Source organism: Orcinus orca, chromosome 8, assembly GCF_937001465.1.
Source record: "Orcinus orca chromosome 8, mOrcOrc1.1, whole genome shotgun sequence".
Lineage (NCBI taxonomy): Eukaryota > Metazoa > Chordata > Mammalia > Artiodactyla > Delphinidae > Orcinus > Orcinus orca.
Window position 1 is genome coordinate 19,043,257 of NC_064566.1, and position 18,079 is coordinate 19,061,335.

General features: G+C 37.0%; 1 protein-coding gene across 5 annotated transcripts in view; it reads left to right on the top strand.

The window, feature by feature from the left end:
- The window catches only part of LRRC4C (leucine rich repeat containing 4C), a 1,217,740-nt gene that overhangs the window by 957,864 nt on the left and 241,797 nt on the right, over window positions 1-18,079 (top strand). The window lies entirely within an intron of this gene.

Sequence of the window (18,079 nt, forward strand, 5' to 3'; positions counted from 1 at the left end):
TTAACCGAGACTCCCCCAACCCCAGCAAACCACCCTTGACCCAGGCCTCCAGCAGGAAAGGGGAGAATCAGGAGAATAGGGCAGGAAACATGAACTCAATAAAATGTAAACATATTATTTAGTAGCCGGAGATGCTCCTGAACATGAGCAGACCTATCATCTGTACCTGCAGTGCTCAATATTGTAGCTGCCAGCTATAGGTTATAGGTGGTCATGAGCTCTTAAAATGGATAGTCTGAATAGATAGGAGCTGTGCATGTGAAATACACACTAAATTTTAAAGTTTTATGTGAAAAAAATGCAAAATATTGCACTTATAATTTTTATATTGATTGATTTTATATATTTTATATATTGATTGATTAAGCCAATATCATGTTTGGGGTATTTGACTTAAATAAAATATATTATTAAATTAATTTTACCCATTTCTGTTTATAGTTTTTAATGTGGCTACTAAAAAATTTTAAATATGTTTATGCTTTACATTGTGTTTCTATTGGGCAACGTTTTTCTAGACTGGATCAAATTTTCTTTTTCTGTAAAGAGCTAGATGTTAAAACTATTTTACACTTGTGTCTGTCACAATTATTCAACTCTACATGGTGCGCTAACAGCAATAGGCAGTATGTCACCAAATGAACGTGGCTGTATCCCAATAAAGCTTTATTTATGGATATTAAATGGTAAATGCCATACATTTTCATGTACTATGAAATATTACTTTTTCTTTCTTTCAAACAATTTTAAAATGCAAAAGCTATTCGTTGGCCTTTAGAAACAGGCTGCTCATGGGCCATAGTTTGCCAACCCCTGTTCTAGACCTTACTCTGCACTTATTAACTTTGGCCCTTACTAAAATGACTTAGTCTATATCCTTATTTAAAAATTGTAACGTTTACAGCTTAATTATAGAGTCCCCCCTCCCCCACCAAGCTGTTGAGTTTCAAGCGACATGACAGGTAAATAACTTTACAACTTGACACAAAGATAAAATAGACCAAGAATAGAATAAACTGTTTCTAAAAGTAGTAAAGTTCCTGATATTAGAAGTGTTTAAACAGAGGGAAGTTTCTAGAAAAGGACTTTGTAGACGAAAATTAAATACTAAGTGTATGATTTAATTCAATGTGTAATAACTCCCTTACAAACCCCAAACACGTTTTGTTTTGTTTTGTTTTGTTGTTATACATTAACTCAATCTTAGTTGATATGTTGTGGGAAAAATTCAACAAAAGATCTCAGAGTTCAGGTTCTGACTCCTATCATAGAAATAATCAATTTATTATATTGAAAATCATCAATTCATCAAAGATTTAGTAGGAATCTCAAATCTGATAGATTGCATTTCTTTCCATTTTGGTAGTAGAATATGGTAAGGTTTTAACACAAGGAAATAAGATTATGGAAAGTAGATTGGTATAATTCTTCCTTTTATCTATCAAAGTAATATTAGTGAATTATCTGCAATTTATTTGAACATATAACCAATGACTGAAAATAAGTTGATAATTAATATTTTAAGTGTACTTTTAATAAATACCCTCCCAATGTTTTGATCCTCTTTGCCAATTCCTTCATGCTCTTCATCTGAGTTATAAGTATAGAATGTGTGATGCAGTTACAAAGAGTTTATATTTCTTGGGTTAATAAATTGGTCTCAATCACTAATGGATTCTTTATACTGATTGAATTTGCATGTTGAATTGGTTGAAATTGCCTGACCATATTTCAAGGTTAAATACAAAAGTATGTCGAGCTATTAATTTTGTGTTGCTGTTGTTGGTTTGAATGATGTAGGTAGTTGAAGCTAGAGCAGGAGATTAAATTAATTTCTGCCTTCATCTTAGCCCAGCCTTTCTCTGTGTATAATGTATCTGTGACATTTGTCCTCATTCCGAGAGAAAATGAGGAAAACTCATCAGAATGAATGACCAGTCCTCATTAAACTGATGATCTGGGGGGAGATTTCCTTTGATTCAATGCAATGAAAGATTACCATCCCGAAGAATGAGCTTAGCAATGGGAAATCCAAAAGTGAATGTACACCAACCAAAATCAATCAAATCATCCTAACTATTTCAAGGGCAAAAAGGATAACAATAGAGTATCTTCCAGCCGCTGACAAAGAAATCAACATGTCTGATGTTTGTTCCCACATGTGAGGAGTAAATCCAATAGATGCTCTGCTTTCTCAAATCCACATGAGCTGGACATTTACTAATTTGTTCTAAGGGCTAGAATAAATGGGGTAGTTTTTACATTTTCAATTATAAAATGCAATCCTATGCAAATGTCCTGAGACTAGACCATAAGATTCTCTCACAGTCTCTCCAGAGAGTAAAATTTCAGTTGCAAAACAACTCTAATCCTTAAAGCGTTTATGAAAACTTAGGAGGAAGACAGGACAAATAAGCCTTTGCAAACAAGCTCCAAGGGAATATATGTAGCCCACATCCATCATCCGCAGTGTATCTCCTATTACACACAAATTCATCTTAGAGAAAGGGAGAAGCAGCCCCTATTGATTTTCTTCATCTCTCCAGGGATAGAACTTCAAAATTGGTCAATTACAGTATTTCAGATTTCCTTGTTGCTAGCCTGGGCATACAATATTTGTTGTAACTAGTAGGCAGAAGTATATTTTATCCAGTTAATGTTTATATTCATGGCTGTGTGTACATCAAAATTAGAAGTCAGCTTTTGTTTCCAATATATACTTTAGAAAAAATATTTTGTTATATTGTGGTTTGTGATTATGAAAGTAACATATGCACCCTCTAGAGACTTTGGAAAATACTGAAATAAACAAAAATTTAAAAAATCCCTTATATCCCTACTACCTAGAAATAACTACTGTTTATTTTCAAATACATTTCTTTTCAGTCTTTTTTTCATACTTTTTCATTAATTTATTCAATTAATATGTATAATGCCCAACACATACCAAGCATCACACTATCATTTGGACACATGATGGTGAATGAAAGAGACATTGTTTTTGCATTTACAAAATTTAGCATTTAGTCAGAGACAAGCGAACTGATGCAAAATAATGTGCTCTGTGCCTTAATAGAATGAGTCAGAATATGATAGTCACACATGAAAGGAAAAAATTGTCCAGACTTGGGGGACAATAGGGAAGGTTTATAGGAAAAATATTGACTATAGGCCTAAGATTGGGTAGCATTTAGTCAGATAAAGAGGAAGGATAGAGGTGGAAAAGCATTGACTAAGAGGAAAGACTCAGGTAAAAGGTTTGGTGGGTGTTCTAGGAAGTAAATAGCTGATGGTTATAGCTTCAGAGGGTGAAAAGGAGATTGGAAAAAAGTGGGGCCCACACAGTGACAGAAGCCATATGTGGCAATCCATGGAAATAATGTATATTCACTAGGCTATAAGCTAAGAAACTCTAAAAAGAGACCTCATATACAGTATCTCAAACAAAATGGAAGCTTATTTTTCTCTCATGCACCCATACGAAGAAAGGTGAGTGATCTGTTGTGGGTAGCCAGCTCTACTCAACCTGATCATCTAGAGACTTAAGTTCCTTCTTTCTTGGGGGTCCTTCATTCCCTAGGGTGCCGTCTACATAGCCATATGGTCCATTAGCTCCCTTGCACCACATCTAGTTTCCGCCCTGCAGGAGGAAGTGAGGAAGTAGACAATACACAATTTCCTTTTAAGACACTGACAATTGTCTACATTCCATTGTTGAGAAATTGGTAACATGAGCACCTTGGGAAATGGTACCTCCAGTTCCGAGGGCAGAATGCCTGCTCACTTATATTTTGAAAGAAAAATTCTGTACTAAAAAGAACAGGAGAATATGTGCCTCACCACGATTTGAAGTCTGGATTGTATTTTAAGAATAACGGAAGGCCACGGAAAATTTTGAACAAGGGGATATTATTGTCAGATGTGAATTGTAGAACTTGACCGTAGAGTGGAAGATGAATTGGAGGCTAACAGGAATGGAGACAGGACTACTAGCTGACAGGCTGTGTGACGAAACAAATTCAGGCAAGGGATCATGGCCTTTTGGGCTAGGACAGAGGCAGAGGAATTACGAGGAAAGCAGCAGTTCATTTATGAGTCAGAATGAGTCATTTATGAGGCAGAATTGCAGGGCTGGATGCACCATTTCATGTGGAGGGTAATCGTGAGGGAGAGCGAGAAGTCAAAACGTCTGGCTTGGTAACTGGTGGGATGGTGCCACTCCCTGATTATATCCGTGGGTTTGCACTATTTCAGAGATCACCACAAAATCTAGTAGCTTAAAATAACAACTCTTTATTTAGCTTTGATTGTGTGGGTCAACTGGGCAGGGCTCAATTAAGCCATATTCTGCTGATCTCAGCTGGACTCATGCATCTTAGGCCACCTGTGGGTCAACTAGGATTCTGGAGGTGAAGCGGTATGACAAGGACATCTTGGATTCAAGTTTTCCATCAGTCAGCAGATTAGACTTACTGGGCTTATTCACGTGGTGCCAGCAGATTCTAAGAGCACAAAGAATGGAAGTGACCCTATTATGCACGAGCACTTTTTTTTTTTTTTTTTTTTTTTCGGTACGCGGGCCTCTCACTGCTGTGGCCTCTCCCGTTGCGGAGCACAGGCTCCGGACGCGCAGGCTCAGCGGCCATGGCTCACGGGCTTAGCTGCTCCGCGGCACGTGGGATCTTCCCGGACCGAGGCACGAACCCGTGTCCCCTGAATCGGCAGGCGGACTCTCAACCACTGCGCCACCAGGAAAGCCCTCGAGCACTTTTAAAGTCTCTGCTTGTATCCTGTATGCTTTGGTCTCATTGAACAGTGCAAGGCACACAGTCACACCCAGTCACTGTGGAAAGGAGCCATGAAAACCTTGAGGGCTGTTGTTGCAGGAATCTGTAAACCTGATATAGAAAACAATGCACAGGGTGTATTGGAAAAAATTTCACTGGCCTTGAATTTTGGAAATAGGGAGAGTGGAGGTTCTTTCTGGGAACCAAATATGTATAATTTTGAACATCACTTCACCTCTTTGGACTTCATTTTCTGCATCCCTAGAGACTGAGTTTGATTTAACCCAATGTCTAAGATTTATGACACTGATTAATATTTTGTTTATGATAGCATAAGCAAAAGACCATCTTGAAACTTGGACTGTCAGATCTGGTTTCTTTCAAATAGAGGGGGAAAAAATGGAGTAACTAAAGTCTTTGTTCTATTGGGTTTTTCTGTTCTATTGACCTGTGATTCCACAATTTGACACTGACTGTCCAATTGTCATTTGCCACATTGGCTTTATGTTAATGTTTATTTGTTTATAGAAACCAGTGTATCAGCATTAGTCAGCAAGTAAATGATCTTATTCTGTATAACTTTTATTTAAAAATATAGATAAATGATGAGTTTGAAATGTGTTCTTTAATGTTCATCACAGCTTGTGGAACATATATTGTTTCCTAGGTTATACTTGTGACCTATTTAGTAACATTAACTGTAAATCTGTGACTAGCCAACCTGTTGCTGAAACTCAGCCTCTGTTCACCAATGCCAAATAGAAATGCAGAAATAGTTTTGGGTGAAGTAGGAAAGACTAGCTTTATTGCTTTGCCAGGCAAAAGGGGCTACAGAGAGCGAATGCCCTCAAGACTGTGTGTCCAGCCCTGGAGCGGGTAGTGAGGAGTCTTACAGTGTTCAAGGAGCAGGGCGTGGTCAGCTCGTGGACCTTCTTCTGATTGGTCGGTGGTGAGCTAATCAGGAGTCAGCATCATCAACCTTCTGGTTCCAACTGGTTTGGGGTCTATTAGCTTGTGGGCAGCATACAGTTAACTTCTTCCACCTGGTGGGGTTTCAGTATCTGCAAAACATCTCAAAGGACATGGCTCAGAATATTATCTATAGTCCTTGAGGAAGAACTAAAGGTCCTTGACTTTGTTTAATGGTTAAATTATTATTATTTTGTATTGTTTGACTATTTTCCTTTCTTTCTGCATTTTCTCACTTCTCTGATTAAATTTATTCTTTGACTAAAGTTCTTCTACAGACAAAAGGCAGGCAGAGGACATGGGTGGGAGTCTCTTCTGGGAAGGCTTCATAGGGTCCTGTTTGGTTACAAACTTGGTTTGTCTAAAGTTGGCATTTTAATTCCTGCCTAATTATGATATCAGCTGTTGTGGAAACACATGCCACCGTAACCACTTAGCTTGTACTGTATATCACATGTCAAGGAACTATATAAAACCATATGATGTGATTTTAGAGCTAGAATAAACAACGTAAATAATTTTATTCAAATCACTCATTTTATAGGATGAAAATAACACCCAGAAAACGTAAGCATATTGGGTCAAGTCATATGGTGAGAAGATCATCCACATTGTAACTCACACCTAAGTTCAACTTCATCACAAAAATCAGCCTGGACTAGGGTCAAATTGTTTCCAACTGAATAATAGATTAATTATCTATAATAGGCAAGAAGTTGCAAAACTACTTTCTGCTAAGGCCATTGTAAGTAGATTGGAGGTAATGTGGTGTGATGGGATTGGCCTTATTATTACAGATCTACCTTCTACCAGCCATTAAGACAAGTTACTTACTGCCTTTCACATACCTGGTATTGAACTCAGTCCATAAGAGATTTTCCAAAAGTGTTAGTTCTTTCCTTTGCCCGTTGTATGTATATCAGCTCTCTGACCCATTTGGGATGGTCTTGGATTGATTATTGTTTGGGGGAAGAGTGAACAAATTTTGTTATCTATTTTGATAAAGTGAAGATTTTATGTTCCTAATTTGACAATTGTCTAAGTGAATTCTTATCATATTTCTAGATGTTATATCTTCTGGAAAATTAATGGCTAGAATATTGAACTGGTTCAGGAGATATGGATTCTAGTTCCATTTTGTCATCAGTAAACTCTGTAGTCATAAGTCTCAGTTTTCTCTGCTAAAATGGGAATAAAATATATTTGCCTGGCCAACTTTACAGGGTAGTTAGAAGGGTCAAACAAATCATTTTGAAAACAAAAAATGCCAAATACCCTTCAAAAATATGAACTTGTTATTGAAAACATCTAGAATAAGTATTTTTCTAACAGTCAGGGCATTATGTGATACCAGCTTTTATTACATTGGCAAGTAGAGACAAAAAAGGGCATAGTGTAAACACATAGTGAAATCCAGTTTGCCATTGGGATCCTGAAAATTAAGACTCTCTCAGCACTGGATATGGGAGGAGACCACTGAACCCTATTTCTATTCAATGTTCTCTTCTCAGATGGTTGTCTGAAATTCTAGCATCCACTGTTTAGTTAACTGACTTTCCTTCACTTTCAACCCCCCTACCCATTTTTCCATGTTTTCTTCGGTCCCTCTCCTCTTTGTCCGAAAGCCACAAGAAGTATAGCTACTTATTTCAGAACACATGTAATATTTCATATATATTATAGGCAGAGTGATGCAGATACCAGATACAACAAGAAACACACAACAGCTTTGGCTGTAGTTCCTTATGAATCATCAGATTATGAGTTTATACACACAGTGTTCATATACTGGAGAATATTTTACACCTTTTCATTTCATTATGTTTCCCCTTCCTGCCAGAAAATGTGCATGTGCCTGGGTCTACAGGGGGTAAAGAACATCCATGTGGAATATTCCCCACTCAGAAGAAATAGTCTGTCCATCTTGCTTTAGATTTGATGAACTACCCATTTGTAATAGTTTCATATCGATTTCATTACTGGGCAACAAGAATGAATTGACAGAGAAAGCAATCAACACATGATGCACCCATTGGAACATCTAATATGAGATGTTGGTGCCTTCTGTCAACCCAGACAATTACCAAAGATACTCAAAGGGTAAGTGATAGCCAAAATAAGCCACATGGTTCTGTGGACCACATCCTGCATAACTATTAGTGAATGCAAAGCAGGCACAGGATGACACACTGCTCCATCAATATAACATGTCAGGTGAACGCCCTGTTTGTACTGTGTTCTTCAAGAAAACGTAGATGTTTGTGGTAAGATAAGAGCTTACTCTCTGTGTGTGTTTGAGAGAGAGAGAGAGAGAGAGTGACTGCATATTGATGCCAAGGTATAAGAGATGTATCAGGGAAAACAATTTTTAAAAAAATAATTAAATCTAATCCTTCTCACCATGTAGATTGCTTTCTGTGCCAGAGCATGAGTTTGAAAGAGAAAACACAGACTCAGATTTCTGAGAGCTTATTGATTCATGCCTGGTAACAGCTAACAATTAGTCTTTCATTTAACAAATATTTATTGAGCACTTGCTATGTGCAGGCACTCTATACTAAGCAATGGAGATATAAAATTTTAAAAATGAATCCTCCCATTTGCAACAACATGGCTGGGCCTTGAGCACATTATGCTATGCGAGATAAGTCAGAGAAAGACAAGCACTGTATGATATCACTTATATGTGGAATCTAAAACAGTTAAACCTATAAAAAACAGAGAGTAAAATGGTGCTTACCAGGAGATGTGGAAGAGGAATAAGATTGATGGTGTTTACAGTTCCAAACTTGTAATCAGTTGTAAATAAGCCATATACATCTAATGCACAGTACAGTGAATATAGACAGTGATATTGTACAATATCATTATGCAGTATGATAAATACCACTACAATGGCAATCACATTACATCACAATATACACATGTATCAAAGTAGCACGCTGGACACCTTAAACTTACACAGTGTTACATACCAAATTTATTCAATAAAAACATAGACATGATACTTCTCCTCCTGGAATTTATAGTTTGGTAAGGGAGAAAGAAAATTAGAAAACCACAGTCCTCTAAACTATAATGAATCCTATAACTGCTCTATGTAGCTGTGTGTGTGTGTGTGTGCGCACACATACACACACACTTTAAATACAATTTAAAAATTATTATGGGACCATGAAGGTGTACAAAAACAACTATTTAGAGAATTTGGTGAAATGTTCAAAGATAATGGAACTTTTGAGTCTTGGAAGTCTTGTCACTGGAGAGTGTTGCAACTTACCCTGTAGCACTTACACAATGTTACATACCAAATTTCTTCAATAAAAAAGATAGACATGATAATTATCCTCCTGGAATTTATAGTTTGGTAAGGGAGAAAGAAAATTAGGAAACCTGAGTCACTCTAGTGTAGGACACAGGAAGTAGAGGATGCTATTGGAGGTTCTAATGCAGATTTTGAAATCAGTGAAGATTTTAGAAGGAGGTACTGTCCAAACCAAGACCTAGGAGTTAGCCAGGGAAACTGGGAAAGAAGCTTCCCAGTGATGGGGAAAATTCTGCTTATGCCTGGGATAGTTGGTGTGGGTTTACAGCGTGCCAGGTACTCTGCTATGGCTGAGGAAATCACAAGACCATCAGGAAATCATACTTTTCCACTTGAGGTGCTTCTTCTCAACCTGTTGAGGAAGATATATCAGTATTTCCCAGTTCTCTATAAAACGCAGGAAAATTGGATATAATTCACCTGTAGGTCATCTCCAACTTCAGAAATTAAACGTTGGAGTGAACTTTAGGCAGTATTCTTGGGATTCTAACCATTGGTCTTAATCTTGTCCTTTCTAGACATATTTTTTGAAAGTCTAAAATGTCTTCCATGTGTTGGCGTGCTGTGTATTTGAAGTGAGGAAATGCCTCACTTCATGTATGTGTATAATGTAGGTACAGCGAGTTCTATTACTCAGAGCTGTAAATTTCATGTGTCTAAGTTCTTTAAAAGTTTTCTTTTTTTCTTGTTACAGCAGAACTCCTTCACTTTCTTCACTTTCAGTTAACTTCAAAATTGATGCCTAGGATGACTGCCAGTAATATTATATCACCCCATATGTTTTGCTTAATTACACTATTTCCTAAATTCATTTTTTGAAGTAAAATTTTTTCTCCACCTCGTCATCAAAACATTATGAACACTCTCTGTCACACTGAGATTAGAAGATAAAAACCGCTTTTTAAATTATATCTATTTGAAACATTTCCAGAGTTTGGGTAGGGGATGATAAATCATCCTGATCATTTAAATCCATGTTATAAATCACAGGATATCTGAATCTTATGGTACATGTCATTGAGTTCATCTAAATGACAAGCCCTATAAAATCCTAGTAAGTTTTAGATGTCTTTCAGATTTGAAGTATGTTTTCAATTTACAGTATGTTAAAGCTCAGGTTACTTTTCTGCCAATATATTTGTGTTGATTCTAAGCGTGGTTCATGTTTCAATATAAGAAAAATATCTGCATCTTATTAATAGTTGTATAGTACAGGACATTAAGATGCATTATAACTCAAATAGAATACCCTCTATGGAACCTTATATTTCTTTTTTATTTTTACATCTTCAACAAATCATAAATGATATTGAGGTCACTGGAATGTGTTAAAATTATATGTCAAAAGGCAAGTGAAAGGTTTGCTAACAAAATCATTTCGCAGATTTCTTCCCTTAATTTATCTTACTTCTTTTTATCACTTAAAAGAATAGGATGCAAGAGGGAGGAGATATGGGGGTATATGTATATGTATATGTATATGTATATGCATATGTATATGTATAGCGGATTCACTTTGCTATAAAGCAGAAACTAACACACCATTGTAAAGCAATTATACTCCAATAAAGATGTTAAAAAGAAAAAAGAATAGGATAAGCATCTAATACATATCACCAAGCTTTAATGTGAAAAATAGATGCCCATTTTTACTAGTGTGTTTCTCCATTAAATATTCTATACCTTCTCTAATATTTTGGCATAAATCTGTACTCTTATATTTAAAACTTCCTCTAATTCCTCTCCCACATCACCCCCTATACATCCCAATTCTTTTAGTTTAAGTAATTAAAAGAATGCCTCTGAAGGCAAAGTAAGGGTAGTTGCAGAGATGTAAACAAATCTTTATTTTATTTTTTTTATAGGTTGCATTTTCTTTTGTTTAAAATTCTATTTATTTATTTATTTTTGTCTGCGTCGGGTCTTCGTTGCTGCGCGCGGGCTTTTCTCTAGTTGCGGCGAGCGGGGGCTACTCTTCATTGTGGTGCATGGTCTTCTCATTGCAGTGGCTTCTCTTGTTGCAGAGCATGGGCTGTAGGTGCCCGGGCTTTAGTAGTTGTGGCACTCAGGCTTAGTAGTTGTGGCTCGTGGGCTCTAGAGTGCAGGCTCAGTAGTTGTGGTGCACAGGCTTAGTTGCTCCGCGGCATGTGGGATCTTCCTGGCCCAGGGCTTGAACCTGTGTCCTCTGCATTGGCAGGCGGATTCTTAGCCACTGTGCCACAGGGAAGCCCCAAATTTTTATTTTAAATATAAAAATAGAAGGGACATTTTGCACCAGAGGAACAGAAGTGTTACATTTCCTTAGTAGTAAGGTATATGATAAAGAGAACAGGGAAGGAAATTATAAACATGAATATGCTCAATTAAATTATTCAGAGATTTCAAAACCAAGGTCTCTGAAGTGTATAAATCAATAAGAAAAAAGATCAGAATAGAGCCAGGAACAATTTTTATGCTATAATATGAGAAATTCCTACATGGTCTTTGATGTGCTTCAAGATAACCCTGTAGATAATGTGTGAACAGAGAGCTGCTTCCACAAAACATGAGATAGGACCCATATTTCTGGGTCCTATCAAAGATCAAGTGGACAGAATATCTGGGTTTAGGTCCCAGAAATCTATACTTTAATAAGCACATCAAAGACTTTCTAAGTAGTTGAAAACTACAAGCAAATATGTTGGAATCCGATTTTTAGAAAATGTAGAAAAGTTAAGAATATCTTCGAGGTTGTACACCTACGTGACCTATTGGAACCCCAATATAGGTCTTTGATTACCAATCCACTGCTCTTTCTACAATGCTAGACTGGATATATTTTCAGATTTTCTTGGTTTTGATATTGATCTCCAATTCTTCTCCTTTATGCCATCTAGTTAGAAAAGGTGAGATATGAGAAAGAAAGCATCTGGTACAGGACCTTGTACCCAGAAGACATTATGAAGAAACTGAGTGACTGATCAGTGCTTTGTGCACAGGGCTTCACAAAGTAGGGACCTGAGGATTACTGTCACAGCTCGCATTGGTAATTTCAAACAAGCAGTGCAAAAGGCAGTCACCAAATATCTATGCAGAAGAGGGCTGTCTTGGAGTATAAGGTATTTGAATTAAATAAAAGCATTCCTTAACTATACACGTTTTAGAACATATCACAGATGAAAAGTATGAGGTTGCTTTCTTTAAAGATAATTGTGAACGTTACCTATTTTTATCATATCATTATAGACCTCCAATAAAAGGATAAGTAAAAAATAATAAAACTAAGTATCTCTAGACTGACAGTTGGATCATTGGTAAAGGCTCAGAATTACCATTGAGACCATGATGATTGATGGGAGATGCATTACAAAAAAAGAAATAGATACAGTACAAAATTACCTTTCCCCAGATCATAGTTTCATGCAATGTGCTTACTCCTCTGACTTGAGGTAATAGTGAAACCCACTGAGGGCATGAAAGACTGCCAAAGGGTAATAACCACTGCTTCTCTCTGCCTCTCCCACTGTCCCCTCTTCTTCTCTTTCTTCTCTTTGTCTCTTCTATTCTCTACCTGCTGTGTATCACCTGGTCACATGGTCATGAGCCAGGAGTATCTTTGTGGTTGCTTGAGGTGGTACGTGAGACTAGATTCAGGATGGACAAGGGGGTCATCTTGTGAGTTGGTCCAGTTGACTTTTTTATCTGAGAGCCTCAGAGAAGGAATCAGCAGGAATCTGAGGTCAGCTATTGACAGACTATTTAGGAAAGCATCTATGATGAAGAAAAATGAACAAGTAACTCTCAGAAGGAAGATTTATCTCTTCCTTCACCAGCTCTTCCACTCCTAGCCATCTCCAGGTTACTCATTTGTCCTGCCCTTCAAGATAATTCTTAACTGAAGGTCAATGGCCTGCTCTGTTCCCTTAGGAGAAAAAGGTTATTCTGCCAGGAAGATTCATTGTCTGTAAATACATGAGAGCTGTGTTCTTCTAGCCAACTGGACACAGGGTGACTTGGTTTTCTGACATTTTTATCTTCCATGGTTGTCATGTCTTCAAAACTTCCAGAAGCCTGGAGCAATGGGGCCCTGAACCACCTTGCTGCTGTTATTCCATTTTTTTCCAGACATATTCCCAACCCTTCCCATACAAGATGACCAAAATTTTCTTGCTTCCATTTTTATCTCCTCTATCCTTCTAGATACCTTAACCCTACCTTAACCCCTTCCTTCTCTTCCTTGTCTTGCCTGTTTCAGAACAATTTAAAATATAAATCCATGTTAAGTCTCTGATGTAGTCTTTCCTCTTTCCCCAGAGTCATTTGTGAATCTAGATCCTGCTGTCATGTGTCTGTTACAGAAATAACATTTCATTTTAGTTTCCCTATGATTTGCCTGGAGAATCCCTAATCAAATCCCATAAAGTCCCTCATTCTGGAAGACTTGGTTTGGGGGACAGAAGGCATAGCTCTGAGCTCATGTAGTACCAATTCTTTGTGACAGGTACAGTGTACAGTTCATTAAAGGGCCATTCCATCCTGTCATATGAATCAACATTGCAATTCTTTTTTCATTTGGGTTGTAGCGTTGCTGTTTAGACCTTGTTTATTATTGCTGGAGGTTCAAAGTCAATGTTCACCTATTTTGAAATTAAATACCCTGCTATCCTCTACCACTGTTGTTTCCTTTATCTCCAAAGAATTATTGCATAGGCTTTTTTTTCCTGGCTTGGATTCTGTCTGTTAAATTTTTCATTCAAAAAAGGACTAGAGCTGAAGGATTTGTGATGGAATCAAAGCAAAGTGCATTCTTAATCTGTCAATATTCATTTCAGTTTCCCCATAAATCTTCAATGTCTCTTAAGAGCATCTATTTTTCTGACTTCTATATTTTAAAGCAAAATGTTTTTGAATTAACTACCTAAATCTAAAATGACTTGTAATGAAATTATTTAGTTCAAGACAAGCACCATACATAGGATATTATGCAGAAAGTGATAAAACATCCATATTAATTATAAAGTGTAAGTTTCCATTTATCTGTGGAATATTCCAACCCCAGTTGAATTGATTATGCAGAGCAACTATGGAAGGCTATGTAGTCTATCTCTGGATTACATCCTGTCTTTGTGTAATTTTCTTTTTCATGATTTTGTCTCATCATCCTAGTAAGGCTACATGCTCTCTGAGAGCTATGTTCTCTTCTGTTACAACCCATTATACCTGCCTTTATTTTAACCAAGTGACTAGTGGCTGTAGTAGATTAACTTATTGAGATCTCCTTTCTACTTCCATGGCTAGATTTTCCAGGACAACTGCTAGGCCTTGGTCCTCTATTCTGTCATGGGGCATGACATTTTGTGAGCACTCAGCAAATTGTTCTTGTCCTGGAATTATATTCAAGACAAATAATTATTTTTATCTCCCGGTGGAGCATGGCACATAGTAGGTATTCGACAATGTTTGTCATTACTTTGGTTTGCTTCTCCTGTGTATAATTTTTCAGAACAATAAATCTAGATGGTGCATTTTTTTCTTTTTACTATTTAAAGCTTAACTTTAAATGAAAAATTATAACCAAGTATTTAAGCTGAGAGCTGCTAGAAACTCTTTAACCTTATCAAGAAGAAAGGTCCATGTCTTCAAGAACACTCTAGATCACCTGAATGGTTTGTGTCTTAAATTTTTTAATTAAGTAATTCATTTATATTTTTTTAATTTTGATAGATTTTATTTTTTAGAGCAGTTTTAGGTTACAGAAAAATTATGTAGATTGTACAGAGTTCCCATATGCCCCCTTCTTTATCACATACACACACACACACACACACACACACACACACACACACACACACGATTTCCCCTATTATTAATATCTTGCATTAGCATGGTACATTTTTTATGATTGATGATAATTGGGGAACCAACATTGATACATTATTATCAACTAAAGTTTATAGTTTATGTTGGAGTTCACTCTTTGTGTTATAAGTTCTATAGCTTTTACTAAGTGCATAATGTCATATATCCACCATCACACAGAGTATTTTCACTGCCCTAAAAATCCCCTGTTCTTCTGTGCTCCAACTATTCATGCATCACCCCCTCACTTCCCTAACTCCTGGCAATCGTTGATCTTTTAACTGTCTCTACAGTTTTGTCTTTTCCAAAATGTCATATATTTGGGAATCATCAACTACATCATTTTTTCATATTATCTCTTCCACTTAGCAATATGCAGTTAATGTTCCCTCATGTCATTTTATAACTTGATACTTCCTTTCTTTTTATCAGCGAATACTATTCTATTGTATACATGTACCGTAGCTTGTTTGTCTCTTCATCTACTGAAGAGCATCTTGGTTGCTTCCAATTTTTCGCAATTGTGAATGAAGCTGCTACCTCTCTGGTCAGGTTTTTGTGTGGATGTAAATTTTCAACTCATTTGAGTAAATGTTTTTTTCATTTATTTCCCATTGTATTTCTGCTCCTGCTAATATATAGTAAATGGTGATAAGTTTTGTGACTTCAGATACAATTTCCAACATTTGCCTAGTGAAAATAGGGGAGTTACAATACTGGGAAGTCTATAAACTGTAGTTTGGGCTTTCAGGGGAAATTTCGTTCAGTAGTTGGGTCGGTAGGCTCGAAAATAAGATTGTGTTCAAATACCGTGTTTTTAACTTCTTACTCCAAGGTCCTAGAGACGTTGCTTAACTTTGCTTCAGTTCCCTCACCGCATCTCAGAATGGGGTGATAGTGGCATATCACACCTTTGTTTGATGCTTAAAAGAGATAATATGTGTAAATGCTAAGAGCAGTGCCTGACAAAAGTGAGCTGTTCTAAGAGGGGTTATTATGTAGGTGTAGATCTTCTTACATAGATCAGTTATGTGAATGGAATAAAATTTTAAAAGTATCCATCTGGTGATCTTCAGAAACAAATAGACAAAGCTTGTCATTTGTTCATGCATTCCCATCACCTGTTTATTGAGTGTTACTATGAGCCAGGAATTATGCTGATATTTGAGATATTGAGAGGAAAGACAGAATCCCTGCTTTCAAGGAACAAACACCTCCAAAGAAGCAAGGAGGCCATTTCCATGTACTGTGAAGGAGATCTGGGGGTTCATAAGGAAAAGTGACATTTTCCTGACCTTTGGCACACAAAACTCCATTTTGCACAAAGGCTGATTCATAGACTCCTGAGTCAGACAGAGTTGGGTCCCAGGCCGTGCTCAACCACCACCTGCCTGTGGATACTTCTGTAATTTCCTTATCATTTCCAAACGTCAATTCAATTTTTTAGCTATGTATTAGACATTTAAGTTACTTCCTAAGATAGATGTGATGATTAGATGACATAATTACTAGATCGCCTAACACACAATTAGTGCTTTAAAAAGATTAGCTATTGCTATTAATCTGTGGGTTTTCATCCAATAGTTTAGATAAATTTTAAGTTGTCAGAAACAACTGATTTTTCAAGTTTCCTGTTCACAGGGTCCCTAGCCTTAGAGAGACAATTCCAAGTTTAGGATATTCTGAAAAACCTGTGAGCAGGGGATCAACAGATCAGAAATCTATTTTGGATTCAGTTAATTTAGGTTAACACTCAAGATTTAGCTGAATTCCTTGTTTTATTTAAAGAGACATGCTTGATGCTTCTGTAACTGTCTTGTACAGCTAAACACTGACAGAAGTGTGATGTCTAAATTAATGCCAGCCATACTAATCAAAGGTTATTTGCTTTACTGTTTAAACAGATATTATTCATGACATGAGCTGATGTGTTTTGATTTTTCAACATGTCAGCTCTAAGATCAGAGTGGATATTTTAGCCTTGTGATAACTCCCTATAAATAGAGGCATAAATGCTTATTGATGCGGTTATAAATTGTCATTTGGGATCCTTTGACCCTGGCAAAAATATAATGACCCTGAGTTAGAACATGGCACTAGCCTTGACTTCCGTCTGTAACACTCTGTAAGCCAGCGATTCTTGGCTCAGAGATGCTATTATTTTCCTCTCATCTTATTGTAGGAAACCTTCCTCCTTATCTGCACGCTTGGATTCTTGTCCTTCTCCTAACTGTGCACGTGTTCCAGCCACCTAGAACAAGGTCCTACTGAAGCCCTAGCAGGTAGGCATTAGTAAAACACAGAACCTAGCAGTACAGTCCAGTCTGATAGGTTTTATCAGATGATCTTACCCTCTAGTCTTTAGAAGTCTATATTTAGGGTGTTAGTAAGGAAGGTACAGCATGATGATTATAACCAACTCCTTGGACCTAAGATACGATATTACTCTACCTGGATTAAAATCCCATCTCTGTTGCTTACAAGGTAAAATCTTGGACAAGTAAATTAGTTTCTTCTTATTTTAAAAGTGGGTAACAGTACTCCAGAATAATTATTTGAGGCATACATGAGATAATTTATACATATTTAGTACATGGGAAAAGAACCACATACCCTGCCCACAACCATGAGTTCTTGATGACCAACCCACCCCCAGTATTCTAAGCAGATTAGTATAATGCAGAGATGGGGTGTGGTGTGGAATTAATGATTCCCTGCTCTGTTCTCAGTGGCAGTGTACTTTTCCTCTGTGCCCTTAAATGACTCCATCACTTTGCTTTCTGGTGGCCCCAGTAAGTTCTCCCATGTTTAATGTGCCTGCTAGGATCTCCGATTTAGGTCGTTTTTCAAAAATCCTCCTGCAGCTCTGAATTCTCCCCTGCATACCTTCGGTTTACTAAATAATTAATGACCCATTCTCTCTTTCTCCTTTCATTCACATCCAGTAGTTAGTACCCAAAGTACATGTCAAGGAAAAGAAAAAAACAAGCTTCAGCTCTCCTCCTCCCTCATACGCTAAGAAATTGGAGGACAGTACTAGGCTGAATGTAAAGCAGGTGAACATATGAGTGAAAAATATAAAATAAACATATTGAGCATGTCTTGGTCACTCAAGAAATGGAGAAAGGCTGAAATCTGGACTGTACAATATCTTGTCCTT